Here is a 20,290-nt window from a genome sequence, read left to right on the forward strand (position 1 = left end):
ATAAGCACTGACAACTGGAAAACACTTGCCTGCAAGCGCTCCAGTTGGAGAGCAGCCTTTACCAAAGGTGTCATGGGCTTTGAAGACACTCGAACTCAGGACGCAAGGGAGAAATGTGCTTAAGAGGAAGGCACGCTTGGCAAATCCACACCGTGATCAACTCCCGCCCGGAAACCAATGTCCCCACTGTGGAAGGACGTGTGGATCCATAATTGGCCTCCACACTCATTTACAGACTCATTGTTAAAACCATGTTTATGGAAGACAATCTTACTTGGCTACGAGTGATTGCCAAAGAAGAAGAAGACTATCAGAAAGCTCTTCCTGATATTTAGTTGGAATCTCTTTTCTTGTAACTTGAATCCGTTGGTTTGTGTTCCACCCTCCAGAGCAGGAGAAAACAAGCTTGCTCCCTCTTCCATGTGACAGCCCTTGAGATATTTGAAGACTAGTCTATATTCTATATTCTATATTCTATATTCTATATTCTATATTCTATATTCTATATTCTCAGTCTCCTCTTTTCCAGGCTAAACATACCCAACTCTCTCAACCTTTTCCATGTTTGTGTATACATCATATTGCTTCTTTGCCAGGGTGCTGGTTTGAAGCTAAGATGTGCTCGTTGTCCCACCACTGGCTCAGTTTGTGCCTGAATGATGAGATGCTCAGAGTAAGGAGCTGGGACAGAGTAATGAGAAGTGATTAGTCCCTTGGGGAAGGTCTGTGGCTCAGTGCTTGAGCATCTGCTCTGTATTTTGATGGTAGGATCCTTCTCTAAAACCTTGGAGAGCTACTGCCAGTCGGCGTATTTTGACGCATGCATGGAAAACAGCATTTTTGCCATTTGGAACTGGAGAGGGGCGGGGGGGGGAGCTGTAAGTTGGGTGAAGACACTTTTAGTGCCCAGGGCTTCTCTGTGAGTATCTGGTACGGGGTGGCAAATCTACAGTTTTGCCAGAGTGACTGTTTTCTGTTCAATCTACATATCAACAAGCAGTTACTTAAGCAGGGCTGGATTTAGGTTTGATGAGGCCCTAAGCTACTGAAGGTAATGGGGCCCTTTATATGTCCAGCTGCTCTTTGTCAACAACAAATTGTTGCTGTTTTTTGTGTTGAATATATGCTATATGTTAATTTATGGACCTAATAGGTATCTAAAGCCATTTGAACATGTTGCCATGTAACCAGTCCATGCAGAATGTAGGCACCCTGTATATAGAAATGAGCAAACCAGTGATATTTTAGGGAGCAGGCTAGCAGGCAGGGCCCATTACTTACATCATGGGAGCCTACACAACACAAAACACTGTTGCTGTATGCAGGTTTTATTTTATTTGTTTGTTATCTTATATTTTGGAAATGTACATCCAGTTTTGTTTTGTTTTTTAGCTTACACGTAAACGCGGCACTGCACAGATGCCAAATTTCCCCAGAACCCAGCTCCTTCTCTTACGTCTCTAAGAAGATAATAGTCTAAGCCAAAGCATCTTTATTCAGAAGTAATACACAGTTCAAATGTAGTTCTTTAATTTTTTTTGGGGGGGGGCAAGAGACCAGAGCCCTAAGCTATAGCTTGTTTAGCTTATATGCAAATCTGGCACTTAAGTAATTTAAGTAACTTAAGGAGGTATAAGTCAGAAAAGCAGGGCCGGCCCAATACATTTTCACACCTGAGGCAAACCACAAAACGACATATGCCTCCCCACTGGGGAAGTGCTGAAGGTGATGCTTGTGGGGAGATGTGTTGCCAACTGCACAAGAATTCCCCTATTTTAATTTATGAAATGCTGTTGGAGGAGATGCAGTCGTGTTCATCAGATTTAGAGGCACCCCAAATCCCAAGGTGAAGGGGGTGCCCCTTAGGTGTTTGGTTTTTTTGCTTGTCAGAGGTGAAGCAGGGTGTATACAGGGCGTCACAAGGTGAAGCAGATGGGATTAAGCATCTACTCAAAGTGGTTTATAGTTTCTGAATGGGGTGGGTGAGGAATGATGTAGACTTGAATGAATTCCCAAGCAACGTATGGACTACCTTGGAATAAGGCAGATCATTTTTCCAAAGCGCCAAATCGGGATCCGAAACCAAACCTGTGGTTAGTTCAAATCCCTGGTAAGCAGCCCCCTATCACGGGTCCTTTTGAAAGAGTCTCCCTTTTAATGACTCCTCTGCTCTTTTTCTGTTGTCCACCATCCTCGATTTCATGAAATTAAGAAGAGAGGTGGGGGTAAGATATGAGAGAGGAAGAGATTCTCTAGGTATCGGCAGAACATATGGTGCTGAGCAAATTAAATATAAAAGCATGAGAGCTTTTGAGCAGTCGTTTTTTTAAAAATAGGCTGCACAAATTTAATCTTCTGCTACTGTACTTTAATTATCCAAAAGTGAATTCCCACTAGGTCCCTGCTGCTCTCAGTTCCTTGCACTGTGCAAAGGTACGGTGCGTTAAATTTATGGCTGCTGTTTTGTAACTCCACTGAGATTGCCACTAAATGCAAGAATCTGGTAGGAAGCTTGCTTCTCTATAACCCTCAGCTTTCATTAATCCTACTTTGGGTGGGGAATGGTGGCCCTTCAAGTGTTGTTGGGCTATAACTCCCATCATCCCTGACCCATGCTTGTTGGGGCTGATGGGAAGTAGAGTCCAGCAAAATCTGGAGGGCCATACATTCCCTGTCCCTGATAGCATCACCAACACAAATGCAAGTTTCCAGACATTGTGAACATCAGAAAAGCCTTGAAAGATATGCATGGGGTGTCTGGTGAAATTTCACCATGCTCCATCTTCCTAATGCCCTACACACAAAAATTGATTTTAATATACATGGTTGCCATAGCTTAAAATCCATAGGGAATATTTACCATTCAAGCTTCTTAGCTTCTCTTGGAAACGGAGATGATCATTATTTGCTAAACTGGTGTTGGGGGTCTGTTAACTACCATTTAAGTTCATGTTTAGAGGGTTTGTCCTGGGCAGGAACCCAGTAGCTGAGGGCGGAGATGGGAGGAGCAGAGCAAAACAGAAAAAAAAGTTTGATAATGTAGCTGGATGTGATTAATAAAGATCTCCTTAGAGTGCACCAAAATCTGTTTGTCATGGATAAGGATCCAGACACCAAACCTGGGCTTACCCTTCCTGCTTTTCTTGATATTTCTTGGAGCTTGCCCTTCCAGTGCATTCATTACGATAATGTAGTTTTGAGTTTTTGTAATGTAAAGCACTCTGTGATCCTCGGGTGAAGGGCAGCATAGAAATATTATTATTATTATTATTATTATTATTATTATTATTATTATTATTATTATTATTCCCCAGTCTCTCTGTGGCTTACTTTGCATGTTGCCTTGAATGGCATGGTAGTCTTTGCTTATGTGGTTGTTTCTAGACCAGTCCTGAGCAGGGCTGTTTTTCAGCCGGAACTCACCAGAACTCAGTCCTTTCTAGTTGGCACCTTTCCGGTGGGTGCCAGTGCCACTATAAGAGAAAAAGGGAGGTGTTTGTGGTGAGTTCTGGCACCTCTTTTTCTAGATAAATAGCACTGGTCCCGGGGGCATGTGTAGCAGACTCACCCCACTAACTGCCCCCAATTCAATATAGTGGACCTACTGCACGGTACGCCAGTTGAACATATTTCTACAATTTACCACAGGCTTTCTTTTGGGGGGTCATGTGTGATGGAAACTTTGATTCAGGCAGCGGCGTAGCGTGGGTTGTCAGCACTTGGGGCAAGGCAAGTAATTTGCGCCCCCTAACCCAGGGCAAGGCAAGTAATTTGCGCCCCCTAACCCGGGGCAAGGCAAGTAATTTGCGCCCCTAACCCCTAACCTGCTGCCGCTGCCAGCTTCTTCTTGCTGCGTCCTGGTCTGGTCTGGTGTGGTTCTCTCCCGCGCTCAGCGCTGCGCTGGGCAGCCGCTGCACTGTCCCTCCCCCAGATAGTCCCTCGCTCTCTCTCCGCACCGCACGCCTGGCACCCCCCCCCCACAGTGGGCGGCGACCCGGCAGCTCGGATCAGATTCGCACAGCCAGCACTGCAGTGAGAGAGAGTGAGTGAGCCAGGTAGGGGCAGAGAGCTGCAAGTGCGAGCGCCCCCCCCCAGATGTTGCGCCCGGTGCAGCCAGCCCCCCTGCACCCCCCACACTACGCCACTGGATTCAGGGAGTCTCAGGCAGATCAAGCAAGAAACTTTTATTTACAAAAAGAGTCGGTGAAACAAAGTTGGGTCAGGAGATGCATTCTTTCAGGTAGAAGTTACCGTATTTCTTGCACCATAACACTCACTTTTTTCCTCCTAAAAAGTAAGGGAAAATGTCTGTGCGTGTTATGGAGGGAATGCCTACGGGTCGCATGCCTACGGATTTTCCTCCTCTAAAAACTACGTGCGCGTTATGGTCGGGTGCATGTTATAGAGCGAAAAATACGGTAACTTAAAACTAAGTATGAAGATGTCACAGGCTTTAATCACAGTAGTATATGCACAGCTTTCCTTAAACTTCTGTTACCCAAAAGTCAGTTGTTACACTTCAGTTCCTGTTACTTCTCTCTAGGTCTTTTCGTTATGGCAGATGTTTCAGGTTAATTCTTTTGACACAGCACAGCTTCTTTCTCCACAGCTTAATTCTTCGGTTCCTGAGTGAGGGGCGCTCTCTTAACAACCCTGCTCCTATTCCAATCCATATAACAGACCTAGGGGATCACCTCAGCCCTTGTTACTGGCTTGGGTGTCTCCTCTTTATAGAACTCTCCCTTCCGGACTGAATTGAGACCCAAGTAGACTGTATCCTCACTGCTTCTACCCGTAAACAGCATTTTTCCTGCTCTTTCTGCAAAAGCCTTGTGAGGTTGGACACAAGATTGTGGTCAGTAATCAGAGAGGGGACCCTAGAAAGTTCTGTGGTGATGTCTTGGAGATCCTGAGAGCCTATTGGATCACATGCGAACACAGGCACCATGCGCTTCGAGCATATGTTAACACGTGTTCACATGTTTCAAGGCTACTGCTCTTGAATCACATCCAGGGCCGGACTTAGGTTTCCTGAGGCCCTCAGCTACTGAAGGCAATGGGGCCCTTTATATGTCCAGCTGTCCTTTGTCAACAACAAATTGTCGCTGTTTTTTTGTGTTGAATATATGCTATATGGTCATTTATGGACCTAATAGGTATCTAAAGCCATTTGCACATAACAAAATGTGTATTTTATCAAAGTAATTGATATAGAAATGAGTAAACCAGTGATATTTTAGGGAGTAGGCTAGCAGGCAGCGCCCATTACTTACATCATAGGAGCCTACACAAAACAAAACACTGTTGCTGCATGTAGGTTTTATTTTATTTCTTTTTTATCTTATATTTTGGAAATGTACATCCGGGTTTTTTCCTTTCAATTTTTTGGGGCCCCCCAAAAGAGTGGGGCCCTAAGCTATCACTTGTTCAGCTGATACGTAAACCCGGCACTGATCACATCCTGACACAAGCAGGTGTTAGTGCCAGGGTAGTCTGCATGATGCTTCCCATCCTTACCCCCACCAATCCTTAACCGCTGGCTGATGATGGTGGGAGTCACATCTGGAGAACATCTCTTTGGCTACTTCAGTGCTAACATCTGCCTGTCTCAGGATGCGGTTTAAAGAGATGCAGCCTTGAATAGGTGAACCAACAAGGAGTTTGAAATGGTTTCAGGTTTTTGTTGTTCTTTCTCTTGCTTTTTAATTGCCACATATCTGATTGCGGGAACCAATTCCTGATTACAGAGAAACAGTCCCATGGCTTGGGTGGGCACTTTATTGATTTCCGTAGCTGCTATTTTTACCCCCTGTATATTATCTGATGTTGTGCTTTTAGGCTTAGGAAGGAGCCCCAGCCACCCTTTTGTTGATCATCTTTTATTAGGACATGTTTTCATTTGCATCTTAAAAAGAAACCATCATTATGGAAGTGAGCTTATTTAAAATGCAGATGGTTTCTCCATTAAGGTGGTGGTGGGGGGGAAACCCTGCTGTGTGGCTTAGCTGACTTCTCACTTGGCTGTTAACAGCAGAGGCTTTTAAATGTCACAACCTCCTTGCCCTTTTGTAGCTTGACCCACAGTTCACTCTTTCTCCCCCTTCCACCTTTCCAAACCACACCCCCCCACACACACCTTCAACTATGTCAGCACTAAAGTTCAAATTGTAAACCAGACCTCACCGATGCACAGATTTTGGTTTTAAATACAGGAGTTCATAAACCAGCCCCTAGTTATTACCGCAGAGGTGAACCCATGTCTGCGCTATAGCACTTCAGAGTCAGACCGCAGGTAGAATAATAGAAACATACAATTGTAGAGCCACAGGGGTCAGTCATCTAGCCCCTGCAATGCTTGAATCTTTTGCCCAACGTGAGACTTGAACCCACAACCCTGAGATTAAGAGTCTCGTGCTCTAGCGACTCTTGTTACTAAACACTTCTCCATTCATGAATATTGTGGCATGGCACCCCAATCTCCAAGTAGTGCGATATTCCAGTGGTTCCAGGCACTTCCCCGGGGTTTGCGTTTCCTTTGGAATGAGGCACAGTGGAGACCGTGTTGTCTTTAGGATATGTGGTTCATTTACGCATATATACAACCTGGGGATGGTCTTGGACTCCAGGGCGGGCAATTAAAAATGGCTATATAAGGGCGGGCAGACCTTTGTTTGAGGTCCTCCTTCTCCTGCGTGTGAAGGGGGCACTCTGTTGCAACAGTTAATAAAGATCAGGCTTACTAGCTGCTTTGCTTCTCAGTACAGTGGTACCTCAGGTGGGTAGATCTTGTGTCTTCCAATGCTTTGCGATAAGTATTCTTGCTGCTGTTGTAGCATACATAAAGAAAGTTCTATCCTTCTTTGGCACCAATTGGCCAACCATGCCCAGGAGAAAGGCCTCTTTTAAATATACCTTCCTGAAGAAACCAATTTGTGACTCTCAAGCCAAAATGCAACCCATCAAGGGGCTTGTTAGCCCCTAGGCTTGTTTGATTTTGATTTGTTGCCTGCCTAGTGCTGCTAACAAAAGGGTTGGGGTTGGGGCCTTCTGAAGCATCCAACAGACTGTGATACATGGCAGGTAGACTGCGTCCAAATTTTAGGTCACTCAACCAACTCCGCTCTTAGAAATCCTGGTGGGAAGATGGGAACACACTATTGGGCAGTGCGTTAAGTGCAGAGAAAGATGGTAACTCACAAAAAGTCCAGCACGTTTTTCTGTCTCTCTCCCATCCCACCCTAACTGCATAATTTTACATTCCAGAAGGGCAGGGCTTTTGTTTTCAGATGCAAAAAAATTGATGCATGAGCTAACGAATGCAGGAGAACAGATGCTTAACTCCAGGCAATGTAGAACCTTGCTGCACAGACAGTGGTGTCAGATTGCGTTAAATCTACTGGAGCCATCTCCCAATTGTGGTTTTTTTTTGTTTTTGTTTATCTGTTGGCCTTGTACCCATTGAAACACACACACACACACACACACACACACACACACACACTTAATATATATTGAAAATGTTTCATTTATTTCAAACCATAGAAGAGATTCTGGCTTTCTTTCTGCAAAGATGCAAATGATCTGTAAGGTAACTTTTATTTCATTTTAAGCATTTATTTTCTTCGCAAATGAGCTCATATTTCTCCTACAGGGTTTTACAGAACACAAGCGTGTTAAAGCTGTTCAGCATTCTGACTTCCTATTAAAGTGGGACGCTTAACCAGAAGAGGAAGGGGGTTTCTTATCTGATCTTATAGATGCCAAAGAGTTGTCAATTAAAATATATGGACTTTTTTGGGAGTTTCTGTTGCAGTCTTCTCCCAAAATGCTTGCATTCACTTTGCGGGGAAAGTTTGTCTGTCTGTTTTTAATAATTTTGCTTAGCTAACAATGATTTAGAGAATGGCTGTGGGGGATATTCCAAAAATATTCTGGATATGGAAGAACAAGCATTTCTAGGATTCTTTAGGCACATGCGAAATTTGTGTTTCTGCTGAGATAGATGTCTTAAGGTAAAACAAACTGCCAGATCAGAATGTTAACAAGAAAACTGACTGAGTTGGTTGGTTTTTCTTGTGGTGCTTTTAATCTTGTTGATACCAAGAAGTAAACCCACCATGGTTCCTGCACATGGCCTTATTGTCTGTGTGGGGTTTTCCTTTCAAATTAAGCCCCTCTATGTTTCTTGTATTTATCTCTGTTTATCAAATGGATTGAAGGTTTTGATTGCATATTTACTGACTGGTGAGCCAGTGAAGGCACACAGAACTGATGAGCTGATGATAACTGAAACATTCTAGAAGCCTGGAAGACCATTTGCCTGCTTCTCTCTCTCTCTCTCTCTCTCTAAATATGTCTGATAATATTTCAGAAGTGTTTCTCTTTTCAAAGGGTTGTGTCCCGTGGCTAATAGTGGCTGGTTTCATGACTTATTAATCTCTCTCCAGCCTCCTTGCCTTCATCAGCAGCTGCTGGGGCAGGGAAGAAATTGATTTTGAATAGGTTAAATGGTGGACCTCATTTGACTGTGTCACTGCCTGTGTGGAAAGAGTGAGGGATAATTAACTTCTCAGAAATACAGCAGGCAGCGCTGACCCCTAGCTCCAAGATAGGGGCACCAAATAAATAAATAAAACCATGTTAAAAGCCAAAAAGCACCTCCTTCAAATTAACAAGATGCTTCAACCCCCACTTTTTTATTTAACTGATATATTTGACTTTCAAACACCCATCCAACTGTGCGGAGAGGCAGGTGGCAGGAGTGAGGAATCTGTAATTCTTCAGGTGTTATAAGACTCCCAGATCCCATCAGCTCAGTGGTCAGCGATCTAGGTGCTGACCTTTAAAGCCCTAAACAGCCTTGGCCCAGTATACCTGAAGGGGCGTCTCCACCCCCATCGTTCTGCCCGGACACTGAGATCCAGCTCCGAGGGCCTTCTGGTGGTTCCCTCGCTGCGAGAAGCCAAGTTACAGGGAACCAGGCAGAGGGGCTTCTCGGTAGTGGCGCCCACCCTGTGGAACGTCCTCCCACCAGATGTCAAAGAGAAAAACAACTACCAGACTTTTAGAAGACATCTGAAGGCAGCCCTGTTTAGGGAAGTTTTTAATGTTTGAAGTTTTATTCTGTTTTTAATGTTCTGTTGAAAGCCACCCAGAGTGGCTGGGGAAACCCAGCCAGATGGGCGGGGTAGAATAATAATAATAATAATAATAATAATAATAATAATAATAATAATAATAATAATTTCATTTCTAGTCCACCTTTCCTCTAGGGAGCTCAAAGTGAAGCACATCATTCTACCCTCCCCACCTTGTCCTCACAACCACCCCTGTAAGGTAGCTTAGGGTGTGACTGGCCCACAGTCACTCAGGGAGCTTGATGAGTTCATGATTTGAACACTGGTCTCCCAGGTCCTAGTCCAACACTGTAACCCCTGCACAACTCTGACCCTGAACATGATGGCTGTGGCATGTGGTTTTTCTTAAAAGGTGGTACCCAGAACTAAACACAGTGCAACAGATGTGGTCAGACTAGTGAGGAACAGGAGGGAACAATTCATTCTTGTCACCCAGATGCTGTGGCCTGCACGCACGCTACACATTTAAAGCACTCAACTTCCCCTAAGGAATCCTGGAAGTTGTGGTTTACCCCTCACAGTTCCCAGTACCCATAACTAATGACAGTTCCCAGGATCCTTTGGGGGAAGTCATGTGCTTAAAATGTATGGTGTGTACACAGCCTATGTTTTGCCAGAAGCAAAAGCTCTTCTCTACTTGGTCCAGCCAGATCCAGAGCATTGTGCATAAGACAATTTCCTTTCCCCCCATCCTTGTGTGTTTCCTTATTATTATTTTTAATATATTTATTAACTTTTCAGAGGGTATACAAAAAAAGGCAAAAAACAAAAATACAAAAATATAAACACATATAATTTCATTCACTTATTTTCTTTTAACTTATTTCTCCTCATACCTCCCCTTTTTGTATTCCAATTCTAATTATTCATTCAGCAAATCCTCACCCTTAATTTTCACTTAATTTTACACCTTTCTTTCTCCCCCCCCCCAATTATCTTAATCATTACAGCTGGTAACCACTTAACTTCTTTTTATCCAGCATCATTCTAACATTCACTGATTTTATAATATTTCCCAAGATAGTCCTTGAATTTCTTCCAATCTTCTTCCGCTGTCTCTCTTCCCTGGTCCCAGATTCTGCCAGTCATTTCTGTCAGTCCCATATAGTCTATCACCTTCATCTGCCATTCTTCCAAAGTGGGTAGATCTTGTGTCTTCCAATACTTTGCAATAAGTATTCTTGCTGCTGTTGTTGTGTACATAAAGAATGTTCTGTCTTTCTTTGGCACCAATTGGTCTACCATGCCCAAGAGAAAGGCCTCTGGTTTCTTCAGAAAGGTATATTTAAATACCTTTTTCAGTTCATTATATATCATTTCCCAGAAAGCCTTAATCTTCGGGCACGTCCACCAAAGGTGAAAGAATGTACCTTCAGTTTCTTTATATTTCCAACATTTATTATCGGGCAAATGATAAATTTTTGCAAGCTTGACTGGGGTCATGTACCACCTATATATCATTTTCATAATATTCTCCCTTAAGGCATTACATGCCATAAATTTCATACCGGTGGTCCACAACTGTTCCCAATCAGCAAACATAATATTATGTCCAACATCTTGTGCCCATTTAATCATAACAGATTTTACCGTTTCATCCTGAGTATTCCATTTCAACAGCAAATTGTACATTCTTGACAAATTCTTAGTTTTGGGTTCTAGCAGTTCTGTTTCTAACTTTGACTTTTCCACCTGGAAGCCAATTTTCTTATCCAAATTATATGTCTCCATTATCTGATAATAATGAAGCCAATCTCTCACTTTGTTTTTTAATTTCTCGAAACTCTGCAATTTCAGTTTGTCTCCTTCTTGTTCCAGAATTTCCCAATATTTCGGCCATTTGGCCTCCATATTGAGCTTTTTCAGAGCTTTTGCTTTCATCGGTGACAGCCACCTTGGGGTTTTATTTTCCAATAAATCCTTATATCTTATCCAGACATTAAACAATGCTTTCCTGACAATATGATTTTTAAATGCTTTATGTGCTTTGACCTTATCATACCACAAATATGCATGCCATCCAAATACGTTGTTAAAACCTTCTAAATCCAAAATGTCTGTGTTTTCAAGAAGTAGCCACTCTTTCAACCAGCAAAAAGCTGCTGATTCATAGTAAAGTTTAAAGTCTTTACATTAGACTTTACATTTAGACTTTAAACTTTACATCCTTGTGTGTTTCCAGCTTGCTCCCTTCCTAAAGTTGTTGTTGGCGGCCATCTGTCTCAAAAATCAACGGAGTGCACTTCCGGGGGTGAAGTCAAACCGCTGCATTAGTAGCACCAAAGTGATCTCTCTGAGCCACAAGCCTGGGCACGGTGTATGGCGGTCCTGGGCTGCCCAGACGACGAGACCCTCCTCACAGCCTCGCTGATGTGGTCCAAAGCAAAGCAGAGCAATACGCTTGGCACCAGCTTAGCTGCAGGAGAGTTGCCGGAAGGAGGCGTACAAGGCACCATCCAACTGTCTTAGAGACTCAACTCTGGATTTGTGTAGGGTCTACTCCTTAGCCTTTTCTTTTCCCTAAGATGTCCCGTAAGGCAGTGGAAGTTTAGGGCTGCCTTCCTGGGTTATGAGCCCCAAGTACAATCCCCACAACTGGGGGAAGACCCATAGTTCAGTGCCAGAGCATCTGCCTTTCTTGCAGAATGTTCCAGGGTTAACCCCCACATCTCCAGGTGGGGTGAAATCCTGGAGAGCTGCAGTGCTGGCCATACTGAGCTGGGTGTCGGAGCACTGGTGTGACTCACAACAAGGCAGCACCCTGGAGTGCCCAACATGGTCAGCCGAGGCACATTCTGCTGGTTGATTGAAGTCGCTGAGAATGAAGATGCCGCCTTGTGCTTTAGTCTCTCTCCTCTCTTTTTCTTCTAGAAAAATGAACTGAACAATGTCGTGCATGGAAAGAACTGCTTGAGGCTCCAGTATGCCAGCATATCTCACAAGGCACTTCAGTATGACCAGGTAAGTTCTCAGTACAGTGGCCAAAACTGTTTTGGGGGTTCATTGATCTTTGGGCCAATGATCTGCTGGAAGCACAATGCTGTGGATGAAGCAGGTGGACCTTCTGCTGCTGCTGCTGCTGCTGCTGCCATCTTCTTCAGGTGCACTGCTCTGCTGCCAAGCTCTGAGTTTTGAGTAGCTTTTTCTGCTCCATTAGCGACAGCAGTACAGACACTTCTAGGCTGCCCAGAGTCCTTCCTCAGAGCAAGGCATTGCGGGAGAGCTGGCCACGGGTGCTGCTTTGCACCAGCAGCAAATGCTTCTTGGAAGCATTACCGTGATAAATGGTGCAATACCTTTCTCCCTATGGTTATTGGTCCCTATGGACTTTCTCAAGTGCTAAAATTTTATTTTATTTATTAAATTTATATATACTGGCCTATACCTGCAGGTCTCGGGGTGGTATATAATGGGCTTTGGGGGCTCCCTTGATAGTTCCACCACCCTCAAGAGGTTTGGGGAATGGTGGCCTTGGAAAGGGCAGTCTCTGGGGCAGCCCCAAAGCCATGGAATTCCCCCACACACAGACACACACCGAATTGTGTCTAGCATCTTCATTGTAAGCCAGAGATGTACCTTTGGACACTTGAGATATATATTTTAGGACTCCTTCTGAAGGAATGGGTTTCCCAAACCCAAAACTGACTGTACAGGCATTTTTAAACTGCACCAAAATCCCCATTTCTCCTTAGCTAAAATGCATAAACTTTAGCCGTTGAGCAAATGCAAAACAAGAACACAGCTCTCTCCCTTATCAGTTTGACGGCAAGACTGGCCTTGACTTTACCAGTAGAACAGATACAGACATATCTTATGTTCTGACCACAAATGACGGGGAGACCCAAGTCTGGGACTAACGCCAGAGCATGTTCTCGGAAGTAGTGACCTTTTGCTCCAAGATAGGAGTAGGAACAGGAATATCCTTTTATGGTCAGGAGTGCAGGAAGGAAATCCCTTTTATGGTTGAGAGTACCAGAGCAGGAACATATGTGATGTCAACCTGCATACATAGGCTGACGTGGTTGGAAGGAGGGAGAGGGTGCCTGGAGGATATAAATACTGCATGAAACTTGTCATTTCTTTGGACTTGCTGTGGACTAATCACGCAAGTGCCTTCTGCTATCCGGAGAGCAGAATAAACTCTTTCTTTGAACCAACTCGGTGTCATTTTGACTTCCTTCCTCCTGTCCCGGAGCAACGCAGACTCAATCAGTGAACTCCAATAAGGCTACACTTCCTTTGAAGGTGTTTAAGAAGAGGTTCTATGATTCTATGACCCACTCAATTCTGTTGACTGAAGTCTGTTTTAACTGTTTCCCCTCCCCTCACCATGGGTGTTATCTTGGGGGCTTGAGCAGGGGACTGATCCACTGTTCTTCCTAATCTGATGCCTGAGGCAAAGGTTCTCACCTCACCACCTGAGAGGGCCAGGCCTGCTTGGACAGTATTCAAAGGATCAGCTTGCTTATTAAAAGCAACCTGCAAATAAATAGGGCGAAAGTGCAACGTGCACCAGTAATACAACAAAAGGATATAAAATACAATACAGTGGCTAACAGACGCCTCGGATGCGACTCATTATTTGCTAGAAGTCCTGGGGAAATGTCTTTTTAAGTCTCTTTGCTTGGAGCAAAACATATATCAGGTGGTAGTGCCCATTGCAACTTGTAGGGCAGCAAGGCCAACCGTAGGTAGAGACAGCCAGAGTAAACTAATTCTTCTGTTTAAAGTTCCATGATATTGCTTTAAATGTAGAATGTAAATGGGTTTTAAGCCTGGAATTACTTGTTTCCTTCTCTCTCTCTCTCTCTCTCTCTCTCTCTCTGTCCATTCTTTCATTTTGTAGCCTCTCAGGAGGAGCTAGGAAATAAAGGGAGATGTTTTGTAGCACATGTTCACAGCAACGTTCCTGATCCACGTTTCATAATCCGCTCGCCGGTAGCTGTGATTAAGAGAGGGAAATTCATTAGCAGGTCTCTTAATTACAGATGCTCAGAAATGTGCGCGCATGCCTGCGTGCCAGATAAACTCTCTCTTCTTAAGTCTGCCTGGAAATAATCAGTATTCAGAATAAGGCTGGGTAGAGTGAGGAGAGGTGTGGGAAGCTGTGTGGAATATTTTGCTGGCACTTAATGAGCTATGTCAAGGGTCTCCCCCCCCCTCCCCACTCCATGTTTAAAAGGGAGGAAGCAGACAGATCTATTATAACAAAAACCTATAATAAAGCTGAAATAGGGAGGAAGCGGCCCATTAATTTTTTTGTTTATTTGTTTAGCGCATACATCTGAAGGGTGATTCCAAGCATGTTCAGCTGAAAGCACAAAGGTCAAGAGCATAGGTGGGGAGATATGGGTGGGGCCAGTGTCCAGTGGCCCCGCTCCATGCATTATTTGAATGCATGTAGACCTATTGTCTGACCAGGGTTCCAGTTTCTTCCTTGAGAGGGAAATTCTTCCTTGAGAGGGACGTGGGTGGCGCTGTGGGTTAAACCACAGAGCCTAGGACTTGCCGATCAGAAGGTCGGCGGTTTGAATCCCCACGACGGGGTGAGCTCCCGTTGCTCGGTCCCTGCTCCTGCCCACCTAGCAGTTTGAAAGCACATCAAAGTGCAAGCAGATAAATAGGTACCACTCCAGGGGGAAGGTAAACAGTGTTTCTGTGCGCTGCTGTGGTTTGCCAGAAGCGGCTTAGTCATGCTGGCCACATGACCCGGAAGTTGTACTCCGGCTCTCTCGGCCTGTAGAGCAAGATAAGCGCCACAACCCCAGAGTCGGCCACGACTGGACCTAATGGTCAGGGATCCCTTTACCTTTACCTTTAGATCTATTGTCTGTCCAGGGTTCCAGTTTCTTTCTTGAGAGGGAAATTCCGTTGGATCAATCCCTATTTGTTCCAAAGGGGTGTGTGTGTGTGTGTGTATACAGTGGTACCTCGGGTTACAGACGCTTCAGGTTACATACGCTTCAGGTTACAGACTACGCTAACCCAGAAATAGTGCTTCATGTTAAGAACTTTGCTTCAGGATGAGAACAGAAATCGTGCTCCAGCGGTGCAGCGGCAGCAGGAGGCCCCATTAGCTAAAGTGGTGCTTCAGGTTAAGAACAGTTTCAGGTTAAGAATGGACCTCCGGAACGAATTAAGTACTTAACCTGAGGTACCACTGTGTATGTATGTGTGTGTGTGTGTGTGTGTGTGTATGGCAGGAAGTAATTCTGCAAATCTTTGAGTCCTCCCAGTCTTCCTTATCCCTCCCTGTTGTGCACAAGTAGTACCAGTTTGGCTACATCAGGAATCCACAGCCAGCGAATGAGTCTGCTGTTAGCCTATAGCAGGAGTGGGAAACTTTTGGCTCTCGTGATGTTGCTGAGCTGCAACTCCCTGCTCATTAGCCAGGCTTGGATGGGAGTTGTGGTTCAGCAACATCAGGAGGGGCAAAGGTTTCCCGCACCTGGCTTGTGGGAATGGGATGGTGGTGATGTGGATATGCTCTTAGGCAACTGCAGCTGAACTGTGCAAATATGTTTCTGGGCATCTTGAATCATTGAAAGAGGAATTACCCCAGAGCAAACACACAAAAGACCTACAGATTTGGTTGTTATTTAGTGTCATACTAAATCTTTTGCTCTTTAAGTTGCCACAGGACCATCTTTGTGTTTGGGGTCACAGGCTAGTTTGGCTACCGCTTTATAATTTGTTTTTGAAGCAAAGTCATCTATAAGAATCAGGAGGGCTGTATCTAGCAGTCCTTCAAACTAGGTCAGCCGTCTTTTGCTGCCACTGGAGTTGGGGAAGGAGGGGGGGGCTTTGCTGTTCCAACGCAATTTTCATTTCATGTATGGCCCATATGTTCCTGAGACAGCAGCTTGCAGAGGCGATCATTAGATCCACTTGCATAAGCATGAACAAATGGGATTGACAGATTCCATGAGCACATTTGGGACGGGGCATACCAATTCAGCTGCTGCTTGTGCACCCAGCTCAAGGCAAAAATCTAGAGGGAAGGAGAAGATGAGGCTCTGTTGCCAGGGGCCAGTGTTTAAGCAACACCCAGCACACCTGGGCACCTAGAATCATAGAATCATAGAGTTGGAAGAGACCACAAGGGCCATCAAGTCCAACCCCCTGCCAAGCAGGAAACACCATCAGAGCACTCCTGACATATGGTTGTCAAGCCTCTGCTTAAAGACCTCCAAATTAGGAGACTCCACCACACTCCTTGGCAGCAAATTCCACTGTCGAACAGCTCTTACTGTCAGGAAGTTCTTCCTAATGTTTAGGTGGAATCTTCTTTCTTGTAGTTTGGATCCATTGCTCCGTGTCCGCTTCTCTGGAGCAGCAGAAAACAACCTTTCTCCCTCCTCTATGTGACATCCTTTTATATATTTGAACATGGCTATCATATCACCCCTTAACCTCCTCTTCTCCAGGCTAAACATGCCCAGCTCCCTTACCTGCTTTGGTAAGGGAAAGCTACCTGCTTTGCCAAACACATAAATTAAAAACCCAAGTTTCCGTGTGAAGGAACCCCCAAATTCTGAGCTCAAGCTCTGTGGCAGCTACTGGTTTTGCTCCAGCTAGTCTTGTTTGCTGGCGGCAGCACCAGAGGAGGCTATCTTATTAGAGCAAATGGGGCACTGCCCCACCAATCTCAGTCTACCCTCATCCCCCCACGTCCCTTGTCTTCCTTCTTACTTAAAGCCAGACCATGGGATGCTACTACCTGTCAGTTTCATCCTACAGACCCCAGCAGAGATTAGTCTTGTGTTTGTGCAAAACTAGCATGAGTTGGCTCTGGCGCCACCTACTGTTGGCCTCCCTGTGTCCCACCCTAGCAAGCCCCACTGGGCAGTCCTATTTTCCAGTGTCTGTCCCAGGATGAATCACTATTCCCACTTTATCCTGCTTATTTGCCTTTTGGAGACGACTTGTAGTGCGAGTTGCTGGGATTTGTCCTTCTTCAGAGTTTCGCTTCCTTCTTTGGAGCTTCTAGAAATTAGGTGTCAGAGTGGTTAATAGAAATGTTGTCTCTAGCATCAATGCATGCACTTGTTCACTAAGACAACCGCTTCTCGCCACTGGAAACCATACTCTGAAATTCCCCTGCCTTCTGTGAGCTCCCGTGGCATACATCTCACTGTAGTAGTGAAGACTGTCTACCATTTTTGTGGTAACTTCAAGCCCCCTCTCCCCCCTTCTTTGAGTTCTTTATCTTTAATAATAATAATAATAATAATTAATAATAATTTATACCCCACCCTCCCTGGCCACAGCCGGGCTCAGGGCAGCTAACACCAGTAAAATTACAATGAAAACAGAATGGGGGGGGGGAGAAAAGAAAAGAAAACCAATTTAAAATACGGGTTAAAATACAATTTAAAATGCAGCCTCATTTTAATAGTAGCCCATAGATCAAAACCATAAGGGGAGGGAAACATAGGGGTCGGAGTGAGTCCAAACCAAAGGCCAGGCAGAACAGCTCTGTCTTGCAGGCCCTGCAGAAAGATGTCAAGTTCCGCAGGGCCCTAGTCTCTCATGACAGAGAGTTCCACCAAGTTGGGGCCAGTACTGAAAAGGCCCTGGCCCTTGTTGAGACCAATCTATCCACCTTGCAACTTGGAACCTCCAAAGTGTTGTCATTTGTGGACCTTAAGGTCCTCCACAGGGAATACCAGGAGAGGCGGTCCCGTAGGTATGTGGGTCCTAAGTTAGATTTGGAACCCATTAAATATAAGGTGCTTCCAATAAAGGGCAGCCTTCTGGAACATAAAATAGCACATATGGTCACGCTACATCAGGGGTCAGCAAACTTTTTCAGCAGGGGACCGGTCCACTGTCCCTCTGACCTTGTGGGGGGGGCGGACTATATTTTTTGGAGGGGAAATGAATGAATTCCTATGCCCCACAAATAACCCAGAGGTGCATTTTAAATAAAAGCACACATTCTACTCATGTGAAAACACGCTGATTCCTGGCCTGTCCGCGGGCTGGATTTAGAAGGCGATTGTGCTGGATCCGGCCCCCAGGCCTTAGGTTGCCTACCCATGCCCTGCATCCTCTCTCAGCTTAACCTACCTCTGGTCAGACCTCACCTGGAGTACTGTGTCCAGTTCTGGGCACCACAATTCAAGAAGGACACTGACAAACTGGAATGTGTCCAGAGGAGGGCAACCAAAATGGTCAAAGGCCTGGAAACGATGCCTTATGAGGAACGGCTAAGGGAGCTGGGCATGTTTAGCCTGGAGAAGAGGAGGTTAAGGGGTGATATGTTAGCCTTAGATTCCACCTAAACATTAGGAAGAACTTCCTGACAGTAAGAGCTGTCCGACAGTGGAATTTGCTGCCAAGGAGTGTGGTGGAGTCTCCTACTTTGGAGGTCTTTAAGCAGAGGCTTGACAACCATATGTCAGGAGTGCTCTGATGGTGTTTCCTGCTTGGCAGGGGGTTGGACTCGATGGCCCTTGTGGTCTCTTCCAACTCTATGATTCTATGATTCTATGATTCTACCTCACAGGGTGGTTGTGATGATTGACGGGGGAAGAAGGAGAGCTGTGCATTCCAGTCTGAGCTCCCTGGAGGAAAGGTGGAATGTAGATGTGATGATAAAACCTAGCCACCTTGGTAGCTCAGTCAGTAGAGCATGAGACTCTTAATCTCAGGGTCGTGGGTTCAAGCCCCGTGTTGGGCAAAAGATTCCTGCATTGCAGGGGGTCAGACTAGATGATCCTGGTGGTCCCTTCCAACTCTACAATTCTATGATTCTATAATCTGCTCCAGAATCTGCGGCTACACTAAATTCCATATTGTACAAAGGGGGTGGGTGTCTGCTGCCATTGGTACATGCTGCCAACCAACTTTTTCCATATCGAGTTCAAGGGTGACACAGCATGTCATTAGCAACTGCCCTTTGTTTGCCCTGTTTCTACATCATGAAGAAGTTGCTGCTCTTTCTAGACATTCCAAGCAACCAGAAACTAGAAATTTAAAAAATGAAAAGGGATCGAGGGCCAAAAAGCAATCCTTGGACAAACTTATATAACGCATATTACTTAAAGAAACTTTTGCAGTTATTATTATTTTTAATCTGCATGTGGAAACAGGATGGAGCAGATTATCAGACACCAAAGTGAAACAGGCTGAATCTAGCTGGGTCTCTTCATCCCTAAAGAGACCACAGGATGCATACATAAGTGATGCCATGGTCACTATCCAGTAGGTGCCTGTAATACTCACAGAACTGCGCTCTGAACTGCACCCATACAACAGACTACGTACACACACCCTTCTCCACAACATGGATAAGATCCTTACCTGATTGCACGGGTGACTAGTCCCAAAGATCCACAGGCAATACTTAAAGCCTTTTCCTTGGAAATATATGGGGGGGGGGGGAGCAGTCGTAAATCATGTGTTTCTTCTTTCACATTGATGGCACCTGTGGAAGGGCAATTTGTTCTGTCTCAGTTTTTCCTCTGCTGTTGTTTAGGTGAAAACAGACTATGTTCAGCTTAGAGAAACCCTCGCCGCAGTGACCAAAGAACGTGATTTGGCTGTGAAGGAGAAGCACCAGCTCCGAGCCAAACTGGAGAACTTAGAGCAGGTCCTAAAGGTATGTAGAAAGAAAGCTGGGAGAGTGTATGTGGAGCTCTCTGGTCGCTCGAATGTAAGTGGTGTCATTGTCATCGCAAGGAAGATGCTCAGCAAAGGGCTGAATTGTTTGCAACATATGGCAAGGCCCAGCTTGGCATTTCAACCTTGGAATGTTTGAACATTCAAATAGGAGGAAGATCCTGTTGATCTGCTGGCTGCTGCTGTCACAGCCGCCCTTACGCCTCCATTTTGCATGCTCTCTGTGCAATCTCCTTAGTTTGTGCTCATGTCAGGCAAACTACACACACCAGGCACAGGCAAACTCGGCCCTCCAGATGTTTTGGGACTACAGTTCCCATCATCCCTGACCACTCGTCCTGTTAGCTAGGGATTATGGGAGTTGTAGTCCCAAAACAGAGCCAGTGTGGTGTAGTGGTTAAGAGCGGTGGATTTGTAATCTGGTGAACCAGGTTCGTGTCTCCGCTCCTCCACATGCAGCTGCTGGGTGACCTTGGGCCAGTCACACTTCTGTGAAGTCTCTCAGCCCCACTCACCTCACAGAGTGT

The 20,290-nt window shown here is 45.1% G+C and overlaps 1 protein-coding gene across 14 annotated transcripts in view; it reads left to right on the forward strand.

The window, feature by feature from the left end:
- Positions 1-20,290, forward strand: part of RIMBP2 (RIMS binding protein 2) — a 211,135-nt gene that overhangs the window by 88,640 nt on the left and 102,205 nt on the right. For 10 of the 14 annotated variants that reach the window (XM_082204073.1, XM_082204085.1, XM_082204086.1 and 7 more), the window contains exon 1: positions 19,639-19,743. The gene's annotated coding sequence lies outside the window, so the exon portion shown is untranslated. Of the gene's footprint in view, positions 1-12,008; positions 12,099-19,620; positions 19,744-20,290 lie in introns of those variants that run through there. The other 4 variants (XM_082204081.1, XM_082204082.1, XM_082204078.1 and 1 more) reach the window with 1 other exon arrangement.

The sequence above is a fragment of the Podarcis vaucheri genome, assembly GCF_965113315.1.
Source record: "Podarcis vaucheri genome assembly, chromosome: 16".
Classification (NCBI taxonomy): Eukaryota; Metazoa; Chordata; class Lepidosauria; order Squamata; family Lacertidae; genus Podarcis; species Podarcis vaucheri.